Raw genomic sequence first — 15,125 nt, 5'->3', positions numbered from 1 at the left:
CTGGAAACATTTTTTGTGTGTACAATGAAAACCAACAATTTCATTCTGTATCTTTAGAAATACACGGTATCTATGTGTTTTCCAATACTGCCATACAGAAATAATAGTTCATTGGATCCCAAAATCATAGCCAAGAGAGGCAGAATTTCTATGACCACAGCTCATAATTTATATCCAGAGTACTCAGACGTACACAGTATGTATTCCAAACAACCAGGCCAAACTACAACTCCCTCTGTAAACAAATATAGGACATTTTAGATCACGTATTTGTTTACAGGGAGTAGGTCCTAACTACATCCAGAATGCTACAGGAGGAACATCCCATGCTTAGAGACCCGATAGGATTTAGCTGTGCGGTGGATTGTGGTTTGCAGCTCGCCCTCACGGCTATACTTGAGGCCGAACATGGTGATATGGAGCATGAACCCAGCAGAGTCGCCAACGGCATCCTGAAGCTCCAGTCCCTCGCGTAACACACACCCCACAAGGCAAAACTTGGTGTCACCCATGTAGGTGAGGGTGGCGGTGCTTCGCCGGTCCTTGAGGAACAGCTTCTCCTTGACCATCTTCCAGTCCGGCTCCCTGGCACATGTCCTGCTGCAGGACGCGACTTGGCAGGAGCAAATATGGCCATCCTTGTGAAGCCAACCCACGCGTCCAGCTCGATGTCGAAGCAGCCCTGGCCTTGGAAAGGCAACGCCCAGTCCCCATGCCACATCCACACACACTGTCTGGTGTCGAAGGAGTAGGTGCAGCATCGGCTCCCGACGGCGGTCATGAAGATGGTGCGTCCATCCGGATGCACGGCATAGGAGGTGACCCTCTCCCTGTTCCTGTCGACGAATGGCAGGAAGAAAATATGCCTTAAAGACAATAATAAAGTTATTATTTATATTTTCTTATATCATGATAAATGTTTATTATTCATACTAGAATTATATTAACCGGAAACTTAGTACATATGTGAATACATAGACAAATAGAGTGTCTCTAGTATGCCTTTACTTGACTAGCTCATTAATCAAAGATGGTTAAGTTTCCTAACCATAGACATGTGTTGTCATTTGATGAACGAGATCACATCATTAGAGAATAATGTGATGGACAAGACCCATCCGTTAGCTTAGCACTATGATCATTTAGTTTATTGCTATTGCTTTCTTCCTCATTTATACATGTTTCTCAGACTATGAGATTATGCAGCCCCCGAATACCGGAGGAACACCTTGTGTGCTATCAAACGTCAGAACGTAACTGGGTGATTATAAATATGCGCTACAGGTGTCTCCGATGGTGTTTGTTGAGTTGACATATATCGAGATTAGGATTTGTCACTCCGTGTATCGAAGAGGTATCTCTGGTCCCTTGTAACGCCCCGAGACCGATGTGCCAAGTGTCTTCCAGTTATTCGCCGTCATTGTCATGTCTTTTGCTTGTGTGTTGCATTTCATCATGTCATCATATGCATTGCATCATCATGTTTTCAAACTTGTGTCTGTCCTGGTCTCACAGTTCCTTCCGTTGTTCGTTCTGAGCCCAGACACACTTGCACGCGCCCGCGGCATGTCCGAAATAGTATTTTTATAAGTGGCCGAAAAATGTTCTCGGAATGGGTTGAAAGTTGGCGTGCGGTCTTATTATAATGTAGGTAGGCCGCCTGTCAAGTTTCATCGCATTCGGAGTCCGTTTGACGCCCCAACGGATAACTATAGCGGCAATAGTAGTCGGTCTTTTCGTCGGACGTTTTCGGTCTCCGGAAACCGCTGCCGGGACTCTCTCTCTTCTCTTCTCTCGCCTGAGGTTTTCTGCACAGCCCACCACCACTAACCACCAGGCCCAACCTAACCTCTCTCGTCAGCCCGCGGCCCTCGCGCACGTCCGAAAGTTGTCCCGAACCCGACCCGGACTGTCGCCATCATTGTGTCCGGATCATCCCCAAACATCTATAAAACATCACCGTTTTCTTATTTGGACTCCCTAGCCTCTTTTTCTCGACCGCCCGATTACGATCGAACGGACCAAGTACCCCTAACCAAATACCCACTTAATATATATACAGGGCAAACCTTAAAATCTAGGGACATTGTCCCATCCACCAAATCCCTCCGCCGCCACCAGTCCATTGCATCTTCCTCGGGATCCTCCCAGATCCCCTTCTCACCCAACCAGTGCACTCCACCAATCTAGCCCCCTCCATCCACCGACGCCTCCCCTGCTCGATCCCGAGGGGATCACGAGCATCTCCCCACCGGTTGCCAGCGCAGCAGCGCACCTCACCTCGCGCCATGGGGCTCCAAGTCCGCCCGGCTCGCCTCCGCTTCTATCCGGCAGGGAACGAGACCCCGGCGACCTCCCGTGACTGGATCCAGCACCACCACGGTCGCCACCGCAGCCTCGCTCCCAGTTTTTCGCGAGCAGAGAACCCCAGCGAACCTCTCGCTCCCTCGTGCAAGCCCCTGCTCCGCCCCTCCGTCCTCGCCGTTGGCCCCGGCAGTGCCGCCCCTCGCAGGTCATCCGGTGTGCCCCTGCTCTTCCTTCTTCTTCCCCTATGCCGTTTCTTCTCTCAGTACTCTCTCTCTCTCTCCCGTGTAGGAGGACAGCCATGGAAGCACCTCGAGGAGCAACACCGTAGCAGCCTCGTCCTTACTCCATCACCATCTCCGGCAAGATTCGACGAGCAGCGACGAATCCGACCTCCTCCCATTCCCCTGCTTCGGATCTGATGCTCCACACCCCTTCCTTGCACCTACAGCCTCTCGCTCGTCGCCATGACCACACAGGTTCAAGCTCCGCCGCCCGTTGCCGTTCATCACGCCGTCCCGCGCTCCAACTGCCGGGAACCGGCTCCTCATCGTCAAGACCTCCTGGATCCGCCCGCCTCCGCCAGTCCCTGACCTCGCCGGAGCCGCTTCCCGTAGTGCCACCGTCCTCATCGCCGGCAACCGCTGTGCCCTGAACCTGTCTCTGCTTCCCGCTCGCGTTGACCGCGCCCCCTCCCTCGTTCGATCCAACCAGCACCCTATGCGAGGCCCAGAGCTCCAATTCGGCCTGCTGCAGTCCACCGACCGGGCCAAGGCCCATTATGTGAGGAATCCCCCCTCCCAGCACCCATGTCATTCTTCGGCCCATTGGTATTTTTTTTCAGTGCGGCAATTTTCCTTTTATTCTAGCGAATTACAGTTTTACAGAAAAACCCTCATACTCCAAGCATATTAAAACTCAACAACCGTGCATCGGATTAAAACAATTTATATATGAAATATGCTTAGTTTTTCATCTAGTTTCATAATATGACATTTTCATCCATGTTTAAAATGCTTAAAATGTTGTTTGTTTAAATTTTGCTCAAATAACTTGTTAAAATGCTTTAATTCATAACTATTTAACCGTAACTCGGTTTGTAACAAACTTTATATATAAATGGGGTGGAAAAATGCCTAGTTTAACATGGTGGCATCATCTTGCATGTTTAATAACTCTAAAATAATGTTTAGGGAAGGTCAATACCAAATTCAAATATTGCATGTGGGGATTTACCGGAATTGTTGTTTGTTATTTCCGGCCTCATTTAAACTTGCCTAAAATGTGTAGTTTACTTATGGTCCACCTCTTGCCATGTTTAACAACATTTAACATTGTTGGATACATAAACAAGATCGAACTAAATAAGTCACGTGGTGTTTCGTCAATATGCAACGGAGTTGTATATTGAGCTCCACTGAATTTGTAGGATTGTTTGTGCACTTTGCCATGCCATGCTTCATTAAACCGGACATGCATCATACTTGATTGTGCATCATGCCATGCTTATGTGATGATTGTGTTGGGGAACATAGCAGAAATTCAAAATTTTCTACACATCACCAAGATCAATCTATGGAGTAATCTAGCAACGAGGGGAAGGAGAGTGCATCTACATACCCTTGTAGATCGCTAAGCGGAAGCGTTTAAGTGAAACGGGTTGATGGAGTCGTACTCGTCGTGATCCAAATCACCGATGATCCTAGTGCCGAACCGACGGCACCTCCGTGTTCAACACACGTACAGCCCGGTGACGTCTCCTACGCCTTGATCCACCAAGGGGAGAAGGAGAGGTTGGGAAGACTCCATCCAGCAGCAGCACGACGGCGTGGTGGTGGTGGAGGAGCGCGGGACTCCAGCAGGGCTTCGCCAAGCGCTACGAGAGACGAGGAGGGAGAGGGGTAGGGCTGCGCCAACAGGGAGAGCAAATCACATGTGTTGGGGAGCCCCAAACCTCAAGTATATATAGGGGGAGGGGAGGGGCTGCGCCCCCACCTAGGGTTCCCTCCCTAGGGGTGGCGGCAGCCCCCAGATCCCATCTGGGTGGCGGCCACAAGGGGGAGAGGGGGAGGCGCACCTAGGGTGGGCCTTAGGGCCCATCTGCCCTAGGGTTTGCCCCCTTCCCCCTTTGGAGGCGCCTTGGGCCTTGGTGGGGGGGCGCACCAGCCCACCTGGGGCTGGTCCCCTCCCACACTTGGCCCATGCAGCCCTACGGGGCTGGTGGCCCACTTGGTGGACCACCGGGACCCTCCCGGTGGTCCCGGTACATTACCGATAAAACCCAAAACTTTTCTGGCAACCAAAAAAGGACTTCCCATATATAAATCTTTACCTCCGGACCATTCCGGAACTCCTCGTGACGTCCGGAATCTCTTCCGGGACTCCGAAAAACATTCGGTAACCACGTACATACTTTCCCTATAACCCTAGCGTCATCGAACCTTAAGTGTGTAGACCCTACGGGTTCGGAAGTCATGCAGACATGGCCGAGACAACTCTCCGGTCAATAACCAACAGTGGGATCTGGATACCCATGTTGGCTCCCACATGCTCCACGATGATCTCATCGGATGAACCACGATGTCAAGGACTTAATCAATCCCGTATACAATTCCCTTTGTCTAGCGGTACGATACTTGCCCGAGATTCGATCGTCGGTATCCCGATACCTTGTTCAATCTCGTTACCGGCAAGTCTCTTTACTCGTTCCGTAACACATCATCCCGTGATCAACTCCTTGACCACATTGTGCACATTATGATGATGTCCTACCGAGTGGGCCCAGAGATACCTCTCCGTTTACACGGAGTGACAAATCCCAGTCTCGATTCGTGCCAACCCAACAGACACTTTCGGAGATACCTGTAGTGTACCTTTATAGCCACCCAGTTATGTTGTGACGTTTGGCACACCCAAAGCACTCCTACAGTATCCGGGAGTTGCACAATCTCATGGTCTAAGGAAATGATACTTGACATTAGAAAAGCTTCAGCATACGAACTACATGATCTTTGTGCTAGGCTTAGGATTGGGTCTTGTCCATCACATCATTCTCCTAATGATGTGATCCCGTTATCAACGACATCCAATGTCCATGGTCAGGAAACCATAACCATCTATTGATCAACGAGCTAGTCAACTAGAGGCTTACTAGGGACATGGTGTTGTCTATGTATCCACACATGTATCTGAGTTTCCTATCAATACAATTCTAGCATGGATAATAACCAATTTATTATTGCCTCTAGGGCATATTTCCAACAGTCTCCCACTTGCACTAGAGTCAATAATCCAGTTCACATCGATATGTGATTAACACTCAAGGTCACATCCCCATGTGACTAACACCCAAAGAGTTCTGGGTTTGATCATGTTATGCTTGTGAGAGAGGTTTCAGTCAATGGGTCTGCAACATTCAGATCCGTATGTACTTCGCAAATTTCTATGTCATCTTGTAGATGCAACTACTACGCTACATTTGGAGCCATTTCAAATAATTGTTCTACTTGGAGCTATTCTAAATTGTTGCTCCATTATACGTATCCGGTATCTCTACTCAGAGCTATCCAGATAGGTGTTAAGCTTGCATCGACGTAACTCTTTACGTCGAACTCTTTATCACCTCCATAACCGAGAAACATATCCTTATTCCTCTAAGGATAATTTAGACCGCTATCTGGTGATCTACTCCTATATTACCTTTGTACCCTCTTGCCAGATATGTGGCAAGGCACACATCAGGTGCGGTACTCAGCATGGCATACCGTATAGAGCCTATGACAAAAGCATAGGGGACGACCTTCGTCCTTCCTCTTTCTTCTGCCGTGGTCGAGCTTTAAGTCTTAACTTCATACCTTACAACTCAGGCAAGAATTCCTTCTTTGACTAATCCATCTTGAACACCTTCAAGATCATGTCAAGGTATGTGCTCATTTGAAAGTACCATTAAGCGTTTTGATCTATCCTTATAGATCTTGATGCTCAATGTTCAAGTAGCTTAATCCAGGCTTTCCATTGAAAAACACTTTCCAAATAACCCTATATGCTTTCCAGAAATTCTACGTCATTTCTGATCAACAATATGTCAACAACATATATTTATCAGAAATTCTATAGTGCTCCCACTCACTTCTTTGGAAATACAAGTTTCTCATAAACTTTGTATACACCCAAAATCTTTGATCATCTCATCAAAGCATACATTCCAACTCCGAGATGCTTACTCCAGTCCTTAGAAGGATAGCTGGAGCTTTGCATACTTATTAGCATCTTTCAGGATTGACAAAACCTTCCGGTTGTATCACATACAACCTTTCCTCAAGAAAATCGTCGAGGAAACAATATTTTGACATCCTATCTGCAAGATTTCATAAATAATGCAGTAATCGCTAATATAATTCCGACAGACTCTTAGCATCGCTACGAGTGAGAAAGTCTCATCGTAGTCAACTTCTTGAACTTGTCAGAAAACATCTTAACGACAAGTCGAGCTTTCTTAATGGTGATACTTACCATCATTGTCCGTCTTCCTTTTAAAATCCATATGTACCTAACAGCCTTACGACCATCAAGTAGTTCTTCCAAAGTCTACACTTTGTTTTCATATATGGATCCTCTCTCGGATTATATGGCCTCGAGCCATTTTGGAATCCAGGTCCACCATCGCTTCTCCATAGCTCGTAGGTTCATTGTTGTCTAGCAACATGACTTCCAAGACAGGATTACGTACCACTCTGAAGTAGTACGCATCCTTGTCATCCCACGAGGTTTGGTAGTGACTTGATCTGAAGTTTCATGATCACTATCATAAATTTCCACTTCAATTGGTGTAGGTGCCACAGGAACAACTCCCTGTGCCCTGCCACACACTAGTTGAAGAGACGGTTGTAACGCCCCGAGACCGATGTGCCAGGTGTCGTCCAGTTATTCGCTGTTGTTGCCTTGTCATTGCTTGCGTGTCATGCATTGCATATCATGTCATCACGTGCATTTCATTTGCATACGTGTTCGTCTCTTGCATCCGAGCATTTTCCCCGTTGTCCGTTTTGCATTTCGGCGCTCCGTTCTCCTCCGGTGGTCATTTCTACCTTTCTTTCATGTGTGGGGATTAAACATTTCCGGATTGGACCGAGACTTGCCAAGCGGCCTTGGTTTACTACCGTAGACCGCCTGTCAAGTTTCGTACCATTTGGACTTCGTTTGATACTCCAACGGTTAACCGAGGGACCGAGAAGGCCTCGTGTGTGTTGCAGCCCAACACCCTTCCAAAGTGGCCCAAAACCCACCTAAACCTCCTCCATCATCTCGGTCGTTCGATCACGATCGCGTGGCCGAAAACCGCACCTCATTCGGACTCTCCTAGCTCCCTCTACCTATAAATATGTGGCTCTCCCCGATTTTTCGCGCAGTCCAAACCCTAGATCCAACTCCCTCATCGCCGCCGGACACTTCTCCACCGCGCCGGACAATGTCCGCCGCCGCCGCCACCTCACCCGGACCAATCCGGAGCTGCCACGTCGTCACAGCCGCCTCCCTCCTACAATCCCGCTGCGCCACGTCAGCCTCGCTCGCGCCCACTTCGCCGCGGCCCGCGGAGCCCATCGCGGGCCCGCGCAGGCCCGCGCGCCGCCGCCGCTCGCCCGCTGCGGCCCGGACACCACGCCGCCCGGCCGCACTTGCTCCGTCGCCCCGCCGCCGCATGCCTTCGTCACCGGTCGCCGGCTCCGCCATTCCCCGCCGGCGACTGCTTCTCCCGCCGGCGAGCCGACCGCTCGCGCCGCCCAGCATGCCGCGCTCCACCGCCAATCGCCGCCACCACCGCGCCTCCCCGCGAGAGCCTGCTGCCGGCTTGGGTTCGCCGCCCATGGACGCCACCGCCCACTCCGGCCGGCGAGCGCGCCGCCGCACCTGCCATGGCCATGCCGACCCCCTCCGCCCGCGCCATGACCGGATCCGAGGTCCTCGCGGCCGGATCCGCCCGATCCACGCCTCCCCGCACCTCCCCGGTGACTCCCTCACCCTTCGGCAGCCTTCTCCCTCGTCTCCGGCGAGGATTCCGATGATCCTCGATTTCCGCGCCGGATGAACCCTAGATCTGGAGGTCTAGATTTTCACTAAGTCCCCGAGTTTTCCACGTTTCATATGCGCATGTTCATCGTGTCGTAACTTTGCATCCGTAGCTCCGATTCATGCATATAGCATATCAAAATGTTCGTCTCAGAGAGTACATCATTTCATTCCATTGCATCATTTTCATTTGAGTTCATTTTGATGCCTGAAATGCTGTTAGAAGAATGCTACTTGAGATAATTTTCAGATCTGCTGCTCCATTTAGCTATTTGTCATTTTTGCCATGATTATTGTGTGCATGATATGTCCATGAGCTCTACATGTGTTTTGTTAAGGGTTTTGCCATCTTTCCAGAGGTGCAACCCATGTATTTTTGTGATGTGTGTGGTGACTAGCACGAGCTTGCAAAGTGAGGCACTTGGCAATGCTGATTTCAGGGACTTAGCATTTCCACTAAGTCCTTGACCTGTTTATCTCATTATGCCATATGTTCATGTTGTTTCCTAGTGATCCGTGCCTCTTTTGAGGATGATCAGTAAGGATGTTTTGTTAATCTTGTAGTGCTCTATCCATCCATGTCTTTGTTTGCAATTATGGAGCACTCTAGCTTGAGTAAATCGAGCTCTACTTTTGCTACTTCGTGAATCTGGGCAGATTGTCTACTTGTTAGCGATTTTGCCGAGGATGTTGTAGTTGATCCGTGCATGCTACGTTATTGTTCTTGCCATGTCTAGCTTGTATAATGTGTATTCTTTATGGGTGTATGCTTAGATTGTCATGACTTGCTTTGTAGTGAGTGCATCGAGCTCGTAAACATGCCTACTTGATATCTGTTTCAGCATGCTCCAGTTTTCACCAAGTCTGTGATCTGATTATGTTTTTGCCATGTTCACATGCTTGCAAATGTATTTTCTGATCCCTTTTGGCTCAAGGTCACTAAGGGACTTTTGTTAAGCTCTTTGAGTAGCTCCATGTCATGCTTTACCTTGCCATGTTCAGGCCCTGTAGCATATAGTTTTCATGCTCCAAAGTGTGCTACCTGATCTGAAATTCCAGACAAGTGTTATTTTCACTAAGTCTGAGATCTGTTTACCATATGCATTTTTGCCATGCTTGTTTGAACCTGTTAATGGATGAATTGGCCGTAGCTTAGTGTTCATCTTTTGTTAAGTATCTTGAATGGATTCTTGCCATGTATTTTGATGCCATGTTTGGGTGCTGTAGCATGTTCATCTCATTGCATTTAGATGGCTACTTGCTGTAAATCGCAGACCGGTGTCATATTTGAATTGCTTGCCATTTCCAAACCGTAACTCCGTTTCCGGTGATCTTTATATCGTTTTCAAGCGATTTCATCTCATATTTCCAGTGGCACCCTTGGTTTTCCAAGTTGAGGCCAGGTTCATTCATTCCTTGTCCAATCATGCATATGCATCGCATACCGCATCCCGCATATCATATCATGTTCATGTGTTGGTTGTTTACTATGTTGTGTGCTTCTTTTCCGGTGTTTGCTTCTTCGGGTTGGTTTCGTTAATGTCGTGTTTGTGAGGACCCGTTCGTCTACGTCCGTTTATCTTCTTCATGGACTCGTTCTTCTTCCTTGCGGGATTTCAGGCAAGATGATCATACCCTCGAAATCACTACTATCTTTGCTTTGCTAGATGCTCGCTCTTTTGCTATGCCTATGCTACAATGCTTACCACTTGCTTTAAAGCCTCCCAAATGGCCATGTCAAACCTCTAACCCACCATGTCCTAGCAAACCGTTGATTGGCTATGTTACCGCTTTGCTCAGCCCCTCTTATAGCGTTGTTAGTTGCAGGTGAAGATTGAAGTTTGTTCCTTGTTGGAACATGGAGATGTTGTTCCTTGTTGGAACATGTTTACTTGTTGAGATATCACAATATATCTTATTTAATTAATGCATCTATATACTTGGTAAAGGGTGGAAGGCTCGGCCTTATGCCTGGTGTTTTGTTCCACTCTTGCCGCCCTAGTTTCCGTCATATCGGTGTTATGTTCCCGGATTTTGCGTTCCTTACGCGGTTGGGCTATTATGGGAACCCCTTGACAGTTCGCCTTAAGTAAAGCTCTTCCAGCAATGCCCAACATTGGTTTTACCATTTGCCACCTAGCCTTTTCTTTTCCCTTGGGAGTCGCGCTCCTGAGGGTCATCATTATTTTACCCCTCCCCCCCGGGCCAGTGCTCCTCTGAGTGTTGGTCCAACTTGTCAGCCACCGGTGGCCACCAGGGGCAACTCTGGGCTGGCCTACCGGAAGTTTGGACGATCCGGTGTGCCCTGAGAAAGAGATATGTGCAGCTCCTATCGGGATTTGTCGGCACATTCGGGCGGTGTTGCTGGTTTAGTTTTACCCTGTCGAAATGTCTTGTAGAACCGGGATACCGAGCCTGATCGGAATGTCTCGGGAGGAGGTCTATTCCTTCGTTGACTGTGAGAGCTTGTGATGGGCTAAGTTGGGACACCCCTACAGGGATTTGAACTTTCGAAAGCCGTGCCCGCGGTTATGGGCAGATGGGAATTTGTTAACGTCCGGTTGTAGAAAACCTGAAGTTGACCTTAATTAAAATATATCAACAACGTGTGTAACCGTGATGGTCTCTTTCCGGCGGAGTCCGGGAAGTGAACACGGTTGTTGGAGTTATGCTTGACGTAGGTTGCTATAGGATCACTTCTTGATCATACTTTTATCGACCGTGCTTTGCCTTCTATTCTCGCTCTCATTTGCGTATGTTAGCCACCACATATGCTAGTCGCTTGCTGCAGCTCCACCTCATACCTTTTACCTTACCCATAAGCTTAAATAGTCTTGATCGCGAGGGTGCGAGATTGCTGAGTCCCCGTGACTCACAAATACTTCCAAAACCAGCTTGCAGGTGCCGATGAGTCCGTGCAGATGACGCAACCCAGCTCAGGAGGAGCTCGATGAAGATCTTGTCCTTTGTGTTGTTTCGTTCTAGTTGATCAGTAGTGGAGCCCAGTTGGGGTCGACCGGGGACCTTGTCGCATTTGGGGTTCTTCTTTTATTTTGGTTCCGTAGTCGGACCTTGATTGTATCTGGATGATGTAATGTTTTATTCATGTAATTGTGTGAAGTGACGATTGTAAGCCAACTATGTATCTCTTTCCCTTATTGTATTACATGGGGTGTGTGAAGATTACCTCACTTGCGACATTGCTTTCAATGCGGTTATGCCTCTAAGTCGTGCTTCGACACGTGGGAGATATAGCCGCATCGAGGGCGTTGCACGGTTCAATAACCTCATCAAGTCTCCACCATCCTCCCACTCAATTCTTTCGAGGGAAACTTTTTCCTTGAGAAAGGACCCGATTCTAGAAACAATCCCTTATTGCTTTCGGATCTAAGACAGGAGGTATACCCAACTGTTTTGGGTGTCCTATGAAGATGCATTTATCCGCTTTGGGTTCGAGCTTATCAGCCTGAAACTTTGTCACATAAGCGTCGCAGCCCCATAGTTCATACGGTGTCATCTCATCGGAATTACGTGGTGCCCTATTTAAAGTGAATGTGGTTGTCTCTAATGCCTAACCCATAAAGTAGCGTGGTAATTCGATAAGAGACATCATGGTATGCATCATATCCAATAGGGTGCAGTTATGATGTTCGGACACACCATCATACTATGGTGTTTCAGGCTGTATTAGTTGTGAAACAATTTCCACAATGTCTTAATTCTGTGCCAAACTCGTAATTCAGATATTCATCTCTATGATCATATCATAGATATTTTATCCTCTTGTCACGACGATCTCTCACCTTCACCCTGAAATTACTTGAACCTTTCAATAATTCAGACTCGTGATTCATCAAGTAAATACACTCAACATCTACTCAAATCATCTATGAAGTAAGAACATAACGATATCCACTACACGCCTCAGCACTCATTGGACTGCACACATCAAAATGTATTACTTCCAACAAGTTGCTTTCTAGTTCCATTTTACTGAAAACGAGGCTTTCAGTCATCTTGCCCATGTGGTATGATTTGCATGTCTCAAGTGATTCAAAATCAAGTGAGTCCAAACGGTCCATTTGCATGGAGTTTCTTCATGAATATACACCAATAGACATGGTTCGCATGTCTCAAACTTTTCAAAACGAGTGAGCCCAAAGATCCATCAACATGGAGCTTCTTCATGCGTTTTATACCGATATGACTTACGTGGCAGTGCCACAAGTAGGTGGTACTATCATTAATATCTTATATCTTTTGGCATGAACATGTGTATCACTACGATCGAGATTCAATAAACCATTCATTTTAGGTGCAAGACCATTGAAGGTATTATTCAAATAAACAGAGTAACCATTATTCTCCTTAAATGAATAACCGTATTGCGATAGACATAATCCAATCATGTCTATGCTCAACGCAAACACCAATCTCGATGGTAGAGGGAGCGTGCGATGCTTGATCACATCAAGCTTGGAAAAACTTCCAACACATATCGCCAGCTCACCTTTAGCTAGTCTCTGTTTACTCCGCAGCCTTTTATTTCGAGTTTACTAACATTTAGCAACCGAACCGGTATCTAATACCATGGTGCTACTAGGAGTACTAGTAAAGTACACATTAACACAATGTATATCCAATATACTTCTATCGACCTTGCCAGCCTTCTCATCTACCAAGTATCTAGGGTAATTCTGCTCCAGTGTCTGTTCCCCTTATTACCGAAGCACTTAGTCTCGGGTTTGGGTTCAACCTTGGGTTTCTTCACTAGAGCAGCAGCTGATTTGCCGTTTCATGAAGTATCCCTTTTTGCCCTTGCCCTTCTTGAAACTAGTGGTTTCACCAACCATCAACAATTGATGCTCCTTCTTGATTTCTACTTTTGTGGTGTCAAACATCGCGAATATCTCAAGGATCATCATATATGTCCCTGATATATTATAGTTCATCATGAAGCTCTAGCAGCTTGGTGGTAATGACTTCGGAGAAACATCACTATCTCATCTGGAAGATCAACTCCCACTCGATTCAAATGATTGTTGTACTCAGACAATCTGAGCACAAGCTCAACAATTGAGCTTTTCTCCCTTAGTTTGCAGGCTAAGAAAATCGTCGGAGGTCTTATACCTCTTGACGTGGGCACGAGCCTGAAATCCCAATTTCAGCCCTCGAAACATCTCATATGTTTCGCGACGTTTCAAAACGTCTTCGGTGCCTCAACTCTAAACCGTTTAACTGAACTATCACGTAGTTATCAAAATGTGTATGTCAGATGTTCGCAACATCCACAGACGACGTTCGAGGTTCAGCACACTGAGCGGTGCATTAAGGACACAAGCCTTCTATGAAGCAATGAGGACAATCCTCAGTTTACGGACCTAGTCCGCATAATTGCTACTATCAACTTTCAACTAAATTTTCTCTAGGAACATATCTAAACAGTAGAACTGAAGCGCGAGCTACGACATAATTTGCGAAGACCTTTTGACTATGTTCAGGATAATTAAGCTCATCTTATGAACTCCCACTCAGATAGACATCCCTCTAGTCATCTAAGTGATTACATGATCCGAGTCAACTAGGCCGTGTCCGATCATCACGTGAGACGGACTAGTCATCATCGGTGAACATCTTCATGTTGATCGTATCTTCTATACGACTCATATTCGACCTTTTGGTCTTCTGTGTTCCGAGGCCATGTCTGTACATGCTAGGCTCGTCAAGTCAACCTAAGTGTTTCGCATGTGTCCCGAGGCCATGTTTGTACATGCTAGGCTCGTCAACACCCATTGTATTCGAACGTTAGAATCTATCACGCCCGATCATCACGTGGTGCTTCGAAACAACGAACCTTCGCAACGGTGCACAGTTAGGGGGAACACCTTTCTTGAAATTTTAGTGAGGGATCATCTTATTTAAGCTACCATCGTTCTAAGCAAATAAGATGTAAAACATGATAAACATCACATGCAATCAAATAGTGACATGATATGGCCAATATCATTTTGCTCCTCTTGATCTCCATCTTCGGGGCTCCATGATCATCGTTGTCACCGGCATGACACAATGATCTCCATCATCATGATCTCCATCATCGTGTCTTCTTGAAGTTGTCTCGTCATCTATTACTTCTACTACTATGGCTAACGCTTTAGCAATACAGTAACGTAATTACATGACGTTTATGTTGACACGCAGGTCATAAATAAATTAAGACAACTCCTATGGCTCCTGCCGGTTGTCATACTCATCGACATGCAAGTCGTGATTCCTATTACAAGAACATGATCAATCTCATACATCACATATATCATTCATCACATCCTTTTGGCCATATCACATCACAAGGCATATGCTGCAAAAACAAGTTAGACGTCCTCTAATTGTTGTTGCAAGTTTTTATGTGGCTGATATAGGTTGCTAGCAAGAACGTTTCTTACCTACGCCAAAACCACAACGTGAATTGCCAATTTCTATTTACCCTTCATAAGGACCCTGTTCATCGAATCCGATCCGACTAAAGTGGGAGAGACAGACACCCGCCAGCCACCTTATGCAACTAGTGCATGTCAGTCGGTGGAACCGGTCTCACGTAAGCGTACGTGTAAGGTTGGTCCGGGCCGCTTCATCCCACGATGCCGCCGAATGAAGATAAGACTAGTAACGGCAAGATAATTGACAATATCGACGCCCACAACTACTTTGTGTTCTACTCGTGCATAGTAACTACGCATAGACCTAGCTCATGATGC

General features: G+C 47.0%; 1 pseudogene; it reads right to left on the bottom strand.

The window, feature by feature from the left end:
* Positions 1-294: 294 nt before the first annotated feature.
* LOC147991115 (uncharacterized) lies at positions 295-2,936 on the bottom strand (annotated as a pseudogene).
* Positions 2,937-15,125: the final 12,189 nt, after the last annotated feature.

This window comes from Triticum urartu, chromosome 1A (assembly GCF_056163025.1).
Source record: "Triticum urartu cultivar PI428250 chromosome 1A, HENAU_Tu73, whole genome shotgun sequence".
Classification (NCBI taxonomy): domain Eukaryota; kingdom Viridiplantae; phylum Streptophyta; class Magnoliopsida; order Poales; family Poaceae; genus Triticum; species Triticum urartu.
The sequence above is the reverse complement of the archived record's forward strand: the minus strand, read 5'-3'. Positions and strand labels throughout refer to the sequence as shown.